The following is a 10808-nucleotide window of genomic DNA, read 5'->3' on the forward strand; positions in this document are numbered from 1 at the left end:
TTAACCTATTACAGAGTCACCAGTCAAATGGCAGGGGGACGGGCCCTTCGGCCCAACTAGTCCATGTTGACCAAGATGCCTCATCTAAACTAATCCCATTTGCCCATGTTTGGTCCAGACTCCTATAAACCTTTCCTATCCATGTACCAATGTATAAATGCCATTATAATACCTGCCTCAACTACCTCCTCTGGCTGCTTGTTCCTTATTGCTACCTCCCTCTGTGTGAAAATGTTGCCCCTCCGGTTCCTATTAAATCTTACCTCTTTCACCACAAACCGACGTCCTGTACTTCTCGATTCCCATATCCTGGGTAAAAAACATTAACCCTATCTATTCCCGACTCGATTTTATACACCACTATATTTTCACTCCTCAGACTCCTCTGCTCCAAAGAATAAAGTCCAAGCTGCCCAATCTTTCCCAATAGCTTAGGTCCTCGAATTCTGACAACATGCTTGTATCAATTGCAAATTTACGTTTGGGCTATACACCACAAATGCAAAATCGACACAGGGATCAGGATTTGGGCTGTTTGCCCCGAAGAGAATATAAAAGACTTACACTCACCCTGCACTAGATCCCAGAAGTACCAACTCCCTCTACAACAATCAATAGCAGGTGTATATTACAGACTGCTCCATGGAAATAAATGCAGAATCATCAGAACTGTTGAGATTACTACATTCACAGCAAAGTGCTATGACTTAAATTATTTTACTTGAAGGAGGCATAAATCAAATCAAATCAAAATCAAATCAAATTTATTCATAAAGCACATTTAAAAACAACCCATGTTGACCAACGTGCTGTACAGACATTTGTTGTCACATACACCAATTGGTGCAATGAAATTTGAGTTAACATGCAGCACGCAAATAAGATAAACACAACACTATAGAATTTAACATTAAACATAGAAACATCCACCCACAGCAAAATCAACGTTTCCCTGTGTAAGGGAAGGTAACACAGTTCAGTCCTCCTCCTCTTGTTCACCCGTGGTCGGGGCCTGTTGAGGCCTCCGCAGTCGCCGCGACAGTGGCCCGATGTTTCAGGCTCTCTCACCGGATGATGGAACTCCGGCGTTGGAAAAACTCTCAGCGGCTTGGAGTTCCAAAACGGCCGCTTCCTACCGGAGACCACGGCTCCCCAAATCCACAGGCCGAGCTGGGCGGAGCTCCAACAAGGGGATCCTCGGCGAAAAGATCCGCTGTTAAAGTCAGCGCCGCCTGCGGCTGGAAGCTCCGCAGATCACAGCTCCGCGGTGTTAAAGTCAGCAGTCCCAGCACTCCGGAGATCCACACGGCGACCAAGGTAAGGCATCGCCCGCTCCGCGATGGCATTTCAGTGCCGTGCCGCTGCTGAAGCTCTGGTCGGTCTCCGGCCCCACACTCACTGCATGACCTCCACATGCACGACACAACCTCCATTCGCACTGCATGACCTCTTCCACACCCACTGCATGACCCCCACACGCACTGCAGAAATTCCTCCATTCCTGCAGAAAAATGGCATGGTCATGGATAGGACAGGTTTGGAAGGGTATGGACCAGATGCAGGCAGGTGGGACTAGTGTAGGTGGGACATGTTGGCCGGTGTGGGCAAGTTGGGTTGAAAGGCCTGTTTCCACACTGTATCACTCTATGACTGTATGGCATAACCAAGTCCGCACTGCAGAACCCCCTCTGCAATGCAGACCACACTACGCACTGCAGATCCTCCTCCTCCTCACTGCAGAACCACCTCCATATTCACAAATCCACAAGATTGTTTGTCCCCCCTTCACACTGCAGAACCCCTCCTTCCTCACAGACCCCCCACACTGCAGATCTCCTCCCACGTGGCAGAACCTCCTCCAGACTGTAGAAGCTCCACTGTACGCCAGGATCTCCTTACTCTATTGATCCTTGTCCACACTGCATAACCTCTTCCAAATTGCAGAATCTCCCTGCCCTGCAGAATTGATCCACACTGCAGAGCCTCCTCTGCTGTGTGGAACTTCCTCCACACTACAGAACCTATCCAACAATACAGAACCTCTTCAGCACAGAACAACCTCCTGATTGCAGAATCTTCGCCACACCGCAGAGTTCCTCAACACTGCATAACCTGTTCTGCACAGCTGAATATCCTCCATACTCAGAGTTCCCACTGCACTGCAGACATCCTGCCACATGGCAGATTTCCCTCCACTCCTTAGAACATCCTCCACTATTCCTCCATTAAGATGTTGTTTAAATCCTACATCTTTGACTAAGTTTGGCTCATTATCTCACTTTCAATGCACCTGGTCGCTGAGACTGGTATGATCCAGTTTCAACCAGGTTTTAGTGAGGCCCCCTCACCCAACCTTGAGGATCATCTGTGGTTACACAAAAAAGCTGGAGAAACTCAGCGGGTGCAGCAGCATCTATGGAGCAAAGGAAATAGGCAACGTTTCGGGCCGAAACCCTTCTTCAGACTGGACCTTCGATTCTCCAGCATCTGCAGTTCCCTCTTAAACCTTGAGGATCATCTTCCATCTCAGGAATATCTGCCTTAGCCAACTGTCCATTTCAGCCCTTTGTCTGCCTCGACCTATTGTCCTTTTACAAACCTCAGTGTACACGTTGAGTTCAGTGGGATTTATTCAAGATTCTACCGAGAGAGGTTATTCAAGATCATCTGCTTGTCAAGTTGAACAAAGACTATCAACACCTACAGCTCCTGTCTCCTATGCTCCTGTCAGATTATTATCTAAATGTTGCCAAGTTGGGTAAAGGAGAAGTACAGGAGAAGGGATCTGGGGGTTCTTGTTCATCAGTCAATGAAAGTAAGCACGCAGGTGCAGCAGGCAGTGAAGAAAGTGAATGGCATGTTGGCCTTCATAACAAGAGGAGTTGAGTATAGGAGCAAAGAGATCCTTCTGCAGTTGTATAGGGCCCTAGTGAGACCACACCTAGAGTATTGTGTGCAGTTTTGGTCCCCTAATTTGAGAAAGGACATTCTTGCTATTGAGGGAGTGCAGCATAGGTTTACAAGGTTAATTCCCGGGATGGCGGGACTGTCATATGCTGAGAGAATGCAGCTGGGCTTGTATACTCTGGAATTTAGAAGGATGAGAGGGAATCGTATTGAAACATATAAGATTATTAAGGGTTTGGACACACTAGAGGCAGAAAACATGCTCCCGATGTTGGGGGAGTCCAGAACCAGGCGCCACAGTTTAAGAATAAGTGGTAAGCCATTTAGAATGGAGATGAGGAAACACTTTTTCACACAGAGAGTTGTGAGTCTGTGGAATTCTCTGCCTCAGAGGGCGGTGGAGTCTGGTTCTCTGAATACTTTAAAGAGAGAGCTAGATAGGGCTCTTAAAGATAGCAGAATCAGGGGATGTGGGGATAAGGCAGGAATGGTGTACTGATTGGGGATGATCAGCCATGATCATAATGAATAGCGGTGCTGGCTAGAAGGGCAGAATGCCCTATTGTCTATTGTCTATTGTCTATTGTCTATTATCTATTTTCTCCATGTGGCTCATACAAAGTCACAACATTTGGGGGCTCAGCCGGGATATGTTCCTGACCTAATATGTGGCCAGTTACTTCAGCAGTCTAAGGGGGTAAGTATTTTTATGTGCAGCACCCTGAAGAAGGGTCTCGACTAGAAATGCCCCATTCCTTCTCTCCAGAGATGCTGCCTGTCCCACTGAGTTACTCTAGCTTCTTGTGCCTTACCTCATATTGAAATCTGTTCGGACCAATGACCATGGGATCATGACATCAATAAACATGGTGAAGGACTGGAGAGGAAGATATAAGATGTGATTATCTTGCAGACAGACCAGGTATCAGGCAGCTGGCTTGTTTGGTGCGTTAAGGTCATCATTTGTGGAGGAAGGAACTGCAGATGCTGGTTTAAACCAAAGACAGGCACAAAATGCTGGAATAACTCACTAGGACAGGCAGTTCAAGTTCAAGTTTATTGTTATGTGTCCCTGATAGGACAATTAAATTATTATTGCTTTGCTTCAGCACACAGAACATAATAGGCATTGACTACAAAACACATGAATAAATAAACTGATAAAGAGCAAATAAAAAATAATGGGTTATTAATGTTCAGAGTTTTGTCCGAGCCAGGTTTAATAGTCTGATGGCTGTGGGGAAGTAGCTATTCCTGAACCTGGCCGTTGCAGTTTTCAGGCTCCTGTACCTTCTACCTGAAGGTAGCAGGGAGATGAGTGTGTGGCCAGGATGGTGTGGGTCTTTGATGATACTGCCAGCCTTTTTGAGGCAGCGACTTCGATAAATCCCCTCGATGGAAGGAAGGTCAGAGCCGATGATGGACTGGGCAGTGTTTACTACTTTTTGTAGTCTTTTCCTCTCCAGGTCGCTCAAATTGCCGAACCAAGCCACGATGCAACTGGTCAGCATGCTCTCTACTGTGCACCTGTAGAAATTAGAGAGACTCCTCCTTGACAAACCGACTCTCCGTAATCTTCTCAAGAAGTAGAGGCGCTGATGTGCTTTCTTGATAATTGCATCAGTGTTCTCGAACCAGGAAAGATCTTCAGAGATGTGCACGCCCAGGAATTTGAAGCTCTTGACCCTTTCAACCATTGACCCGTTGATATAAACGGGGCTGTGGGTCCCCATCCTACTCCTTCCAAAGTCCACAATCAGTTCCTTGGTTTTACTGATGTTGAGGGCCAAGTTATTGTGCTGGCACCATATGGACAGTTGCTGAATCTCTCTTCTATACTCGGACTCATCCCCATCAGTGATACGTCCCACAACAGTGGTGTCATCAGTGAACTTGATGATGGAGTTCGCACTATGACCGGCTACGCAGTCATGAGTATAGAGTGAGTACAGCAGGGGGCATGATGGAGAGAAGGAATGGGCGACATTTTGGCTTGAGACTAGTTAATACTAGTCAGGGGAAAGGGAAACGAGAGATGTAGACAGTGATATAGAGAGATATAGAACAAAGATATGCAAAAAAGTAACGATGATAAAGGAAACAGGCCATTGTTAGCTGTTTGCTAGGTGAGAACATGAACCTGGTGTGACGGGTGGGGGAGGGATGGAGAGAGAGTGAGCGTAGGGGATACTTGAAGTTAGAGAAATCAATATTCATACCCCTGGGTTGTAATCTGGTTCCCTGACCCTGAAGTACAAGAGAATCAAGTCAAAAGAAAGAAGAAAAAAGTGACTGATTGAAATTGAAGGGACATATACTTGTGTGAGATCAAACACAAACTATGGGCAACTAGTTCTGGCAAAGCTTTGTTGCAACCCATCACAGAATGTCAGCACCCAGTTACTTCAGCTTGGATGGAAATGGACATCAAATGTACTGCAGAAAGGCACAGAGTGCAGGAGTAACTCAGCGGGCCACGTGGAGGTCGAGTGAGTGACGTGAAGTTCGAGTGAATTCCACGGGAAGTATGGCGTCAAGACGCCGCGTCCCGCGTCGAGACGCTGTATATGACCGTCGAGGTGGTACGTATGGTGTCGAGGCAGCCGCGCGGAATTTTTGAACACTGTCAGTTTTTCGGAGCCCCGCTCGATGTCGGGACCAGCTCCGCACAACTCCATATGGCTCCTCGCCCCGCGAGGCCGTATGGCTCAAGCGACCACGTTAGGTCGCGCTTGCCGCATGCAGTCACATGCTCGTGGGACAGGCCCTTTACTACACATTAACTGTGCTGGGTCCCTTTCGTTGGTGGAATAAGCAAGTGACAAGATATACCAGAGCGTTCCATCAGGAAGAGGTCATTACAATAATTCAGGTATAAATAATCTTAATCTTCCACCCTCCCCAGGGACTGATCAAAAGGACATACCAACAGACTTGGGGTAATGCGGACATGGACATTGCTCAAACATGGCCTACAACATGAACTATTTACATGTGATCTCAGCCTGAGACAAGTTCCCAGTTGATGCGCTGTGCATGACTATTAGCAATGTTACAACATTTTGAGATTTAAAAAATCAAGTCTGTAATTTATCCCATCCGATAAAGCATAAAAAGAAGTTTAATTTGTCACCTAATTCACTTTCATATCTTCAGTATTAAAAAAGTTATGGCCATTTACATACTCGGAAATTAGCATCTTGTTCCCTATTGCTTTTCCATTAACTTAACTCAAAAGCTGTGATTGAGGACAGTCAAAAGCCCATAACTTTCTTAAAAATTAAGTGAACTGAAAGACATTTTCTTAATTTCTCAATTTTCTCAATTTCTTAAGAATAGATTAATAGTTTTAAATAGCCTGTGTCCAAATAACATGTGCACAAGAATTCACCATATAACGTAATTTTTAAATCTCATTGTCATGGATTTATAGGCCAAATGGAAGGAATTTAATGTTTAATACCTGTAAATTAATGGCCATTTAAATCAACTTGCCTGTGAACTAAAGGTATCTTAAGGACCACTTTTATACATAAAAATAAACGGCTTTCGTTTACCTGTCACCTCCATGAAATCTGTTCCCGTTGTCGGTGTTGACGGCTTTAGAAGTTGATTTTAAAATGACTCCAGTGCTGGACGAGTCGGGCAATTTAAAATAAACACACAGAACGCCCGTCGGAACGATTCTTCAACAAAAGCTTGCACTCCAATCAAATATAATCCAGGACAAGGTAAGAAAAAAAATGTTTTAACCCCGCCCCCCCTTAAACGCGCCAAAATCGCGCACACGGCCAGTGGCAGAATTGCAGCGCCGCTGAAGGTAAGTATTGCAACATACCTACATATATAACATGGGGGAATCCTTGGTTCAGGAAGAAGGCACCTGTGTGATAACTGGTTAATCAAGTTGTTCTGTTCCCACTTCCTCTGGAAGACGGGAATGGGACATTCATTTCGTAAAGATGGCTGACAACGTGATGTGCTATAGTTTGTAAATCAACATTATTGCAAACTCAAAATTTTAGTCATGAAAAATGACAACTCTACTTCTACTTTGGAACACATTTAAAGTTCTCTCTACAATTCATTATTTTTCCATATCGCTAAAATCATATTTTTCTCCAAAAGTTTATTAAGCGTTGATGACACATAAATATTCTGTACTTCATAATGATGAAAATGAAAAAGCTAATAGAGTTGACAACAGCTATTAATTTCATCTCATCCATTTCCAGAAACTCTGCTCTCATTCCCTTTCATCCTGGACAGAGCACGGATAGAGTTTCCCAGGTCCACTCTTCCCATTCCACTAGACTCTGATTTCAATGAATTATCCTTCACAATGTTAACCATCTTCAAAGTGATTCCACCATCAGACACCTCTTCCGCTCCTGTCCTTTCAACATTGTGATGGGTCTGAAGAAGGGTCTCGACCCGAAACATCACCTATTCCTTCACTCCATAGATGCTGCCTCACCCGCTGAGTTTCTCCAGCATTTTTATCTACCAGGAACTAGTACGTCAACCTGTGATGAGCATTTGTCGGCACTGGGCCTATACTCGTTGGAATTTAGAAGTATGAGGGGGCACTTAATTGAAACATACAGAATAGTGAAAGGCTTGGATAGAGTGGATGTTTCCACTAGTGGGAGAGATGAGGACTAGAAGTTGTTGCCACAAAATTAAAGAACGTTCTTTTCGGAAGGATATGAGGAGAAATTTCTTTAGTCAGAGGGTGTTGAATCTGTGAAATTCTTTGCCACAGTTGGCTGAGGAGGCTGTCAGTGGATATCGTTAAGGCAGAGATAGATAGATTTTTGATTAGTACAGGTGTTAGCGGTTATGGGGAGAAGGTAGACAAAAGTGCTGGAGAAACTCAGCGGGTGCAGCAGCATCTATGGAGCGAAGGAAATAGGCGACGTTCGGGCCAAAACCCTTCTTTTAAGGCAGGGAAATGGGTTAAGAGGTAGATCAGTCAGGATTTTAATGGCGGAGTAGATTTGATGGGGCAAATGGCCTAATTCTACCCCAATCACATGACCTTTTGACCTTATGCAGTTTGGGTATACAAGATGGCCGCACCGTTGTGTTTGGCTGCCCGTCGTCTCCCGCTTGAACAAAGACCCGTTAAAGCTAATCTCTGCCGTTCGTATGGCCTGCAGTCAAAGCTGGCGTACGAACCGCAAACATTATTGAATATACAAGCCTCGGTCGTCGAGGTCTTCACCTGAGGCCCCGCACCGAGCCCCGGACAAAGCCCCGCACCGAGCCGAGCCTCTGTCGTCTAGATCTTCATCCGTGGCCCCGGACTAGACCCCAGACTGAGCCCCCGAATGAGCCCCGGACAAGACACCGGACTGGGCCTCCGTCAGAGCCCCGGTCTAAGCCTTGGACCGACCCCCGGACTGAGCCTCCGACTGAGCCCCGGGCTGGGCCCCCAACTGAACCCCCGACAGACCCCCGGACAAGGTTTCACTTACCGTTCGCTCCTCGCTCGGCTCCCGATGGATGTATGGGCTCGGTCTTGTGGTGGCCGCCGCACGCGCCGAGCCTGGAGGCGGAGTAAACGCGCGGGCGCTGTGGTAAGGCTGAAGAACCTCGCCCATGCCCGTTTAACATCTGCTCACCTCGCCCAGAGCTGTGAGGACGGACTTGGTGGGCCCTACCGCTCCATCCACCGGCGATCCCTCGAGCCCAGGTATGCCTTTCTCCAGTCGATCCTCCCGGTCCCCGGTCTGTCGGCACGCGGGCTCCAGCCAGGCCCTGTGTGAAGCGCGGCGTGGTCTCCCTGAACCTCCGCCCGCTGGCGTGGGAGCCGTTACCATCCCTCAACTCACCTGCAGTCCCTGCAATAGTGGCCCTGATCAATGCGAGATCAATAGTGGCCCTGATCAGTCCTCAATGACTTCGTCACCGCACGTGGATTGGACTTCCTACTGATCACTGAAACCTGGCTTAATCCTGGTGAGCTTGCTCCACTCGTGGAACTCTGCCCTGATACCTGTAACTTTTTCAGCTCGCCTAGGCTCTCAGGTCGCGGTGGGGGCCTAGCCACTGTGTTTAAGAAGAATTTCAATTGCCGCCTTCTGAACACTGATCAGGGTTCCAGTTTTTTTTGTTTTTTTTGTTTTTTTTTTGTTTATTTTATTAGAAGTTAATACAGTACAAAACAGTACAGTGGAACCTAATTTTAAGCGCCAACTATGTAATACCGTAATCCATTCTTTGTACAACCTCTAGTTTTATGTTATGAGAAGGAAGTAAGCAAGACATGAAAAAGAAAACAATAGAAAGAGGAAAAAGTGGAAAAATAGATGGTAGAGAGTAGAAAAACGTGAAGTGTGTATATAAAAAATAAAAAAGAAAGAGAGAAAGTGGAAAGTAGAAATAGAAGAGAAGGCCCCTTAAAAGAGAATTTTTCAAATCTGTATTCGGAGATGTAGATCTATCCGCGTCATGGTTTCCAGTTTTGAACATCAACTAATCATAGTTGGTCTAATCTGTCCGCTTTTAATTGTTCTTATGTATCGCCCACCAAAGATGCATAAGGACTTTATCTCACAACTTGGTGATCTTATTGCTAGCTTGTTGCCCAAATTTGACCAGGTCCTGATTCTTGGTGACTTTAACATTCACGTTTGCTGTCCCACGGAGCCTCTTGTGAGTGAATTTATGAACCTGGTTGAGTCCTTCAATCTGTCTCTACTCACCACTGGACCCACGCACAAGCTTGGCCATACACTAGACCTAGTGCTTTTGTCTGGTCTCCCAACTTGTAACACAGATATTATTGATGCCTGTCTGTCTGATTATAGTGCTATTATATTTGATATATCTCTGCCTTTCTCTCCCTCAAAATCCCATCTCCCTGCTCGTTACTGCCTCTACGTTAACTCCACGACGGCCAGTAAGATCTCTGAGGCTCTCATAGCCGCCCCCGACATCTGCACTATTGAGGCGCCCACCCCCCATCTCAGTACCGACGACCTAACTTCTTTATTCAATAATACCTGCTCTTCCGTCCTGGATTCTGTTGCTCCTCTTAAAATGAAAAAGCCTCAGCCTAAAGGCGAGCCGTGGCTCAATGACACCTCCAGAGCCCTAAGAAGAGAATGCAGAAAATCAGAACGGAAGTACAAATCTGATAAGCTTCAAATTTCCTTTGAACTCCTGAAAAATAATCTTGACAAACACCAGGAAGCAGTAAAATCTGCAAGAACTAAATATTTTTCCGCCCTTATCTCCAAAAACTCGCAAAATTCCAAGATCCTTTTTAGCACCATCTGTCCTGCCACCAGCACCAGCCTAACTGGGTCCCCTGCTAAGTGCGAGGAATTTACCACATTTTTCACCAGCAAGGTAAAGAATATAAGAATTAATATTTCCCCTCCCACCCATGACCTGGCTCTCTCATTAGTCTGCTCTTCAACATTAGACAGTTTCCAACCCGTTACTCTACCCTCCCTTGTAAAACTGATCACCGCCATGAAACCTACTACCTGCCCCCTCGACACTGTCCCCTCTGCCCTCCTAAAGGACGTCATTACAACAGCTGGTCCCAGCATCCTCGCCATCTTCAACAGCTCTCTGGCCACTGGCACTGTACCTACCTGCTTCAAGCATGCGGTGGTCCAACCACTCCTGAAAAAACCTAACCTCGACCCCACCTTGCCAGGCAACTACAGACCCATTTCTAAACTGCCTATCCTCTCAAAAGCCCTTGAAAAGGTAAATTTGTCAACTTATACCTTACCTTCACCAAAACACTATCTTGGAAACTTTCCAATCAGGTTTCAGGGCTCACCATAGCACAGAGTCTGCCTTGTTGAAGGTACACAATGACCCCCTCCTCACCGTTGACTCCGGCGACTGTGCAATTCTGCTCCTTCTTGACCTCAGTG

The sequence above is a fragment of the Leucoraja erinacea genome, chromosome 1 (assembly GCF_028641065.1).
Source record: "Leucoraja erinacea ecotype New England chromosome 1, Leri_hhj_1, whole genome shotgun sequence".
In the NCBI taxonomy this organism is placed as follows: Eukaryota; Metazoa; Chordata; class Chondrichthyes; order Rajiformes; family Rajidae; genus Leucoraja; species Leucoraja erinaceus.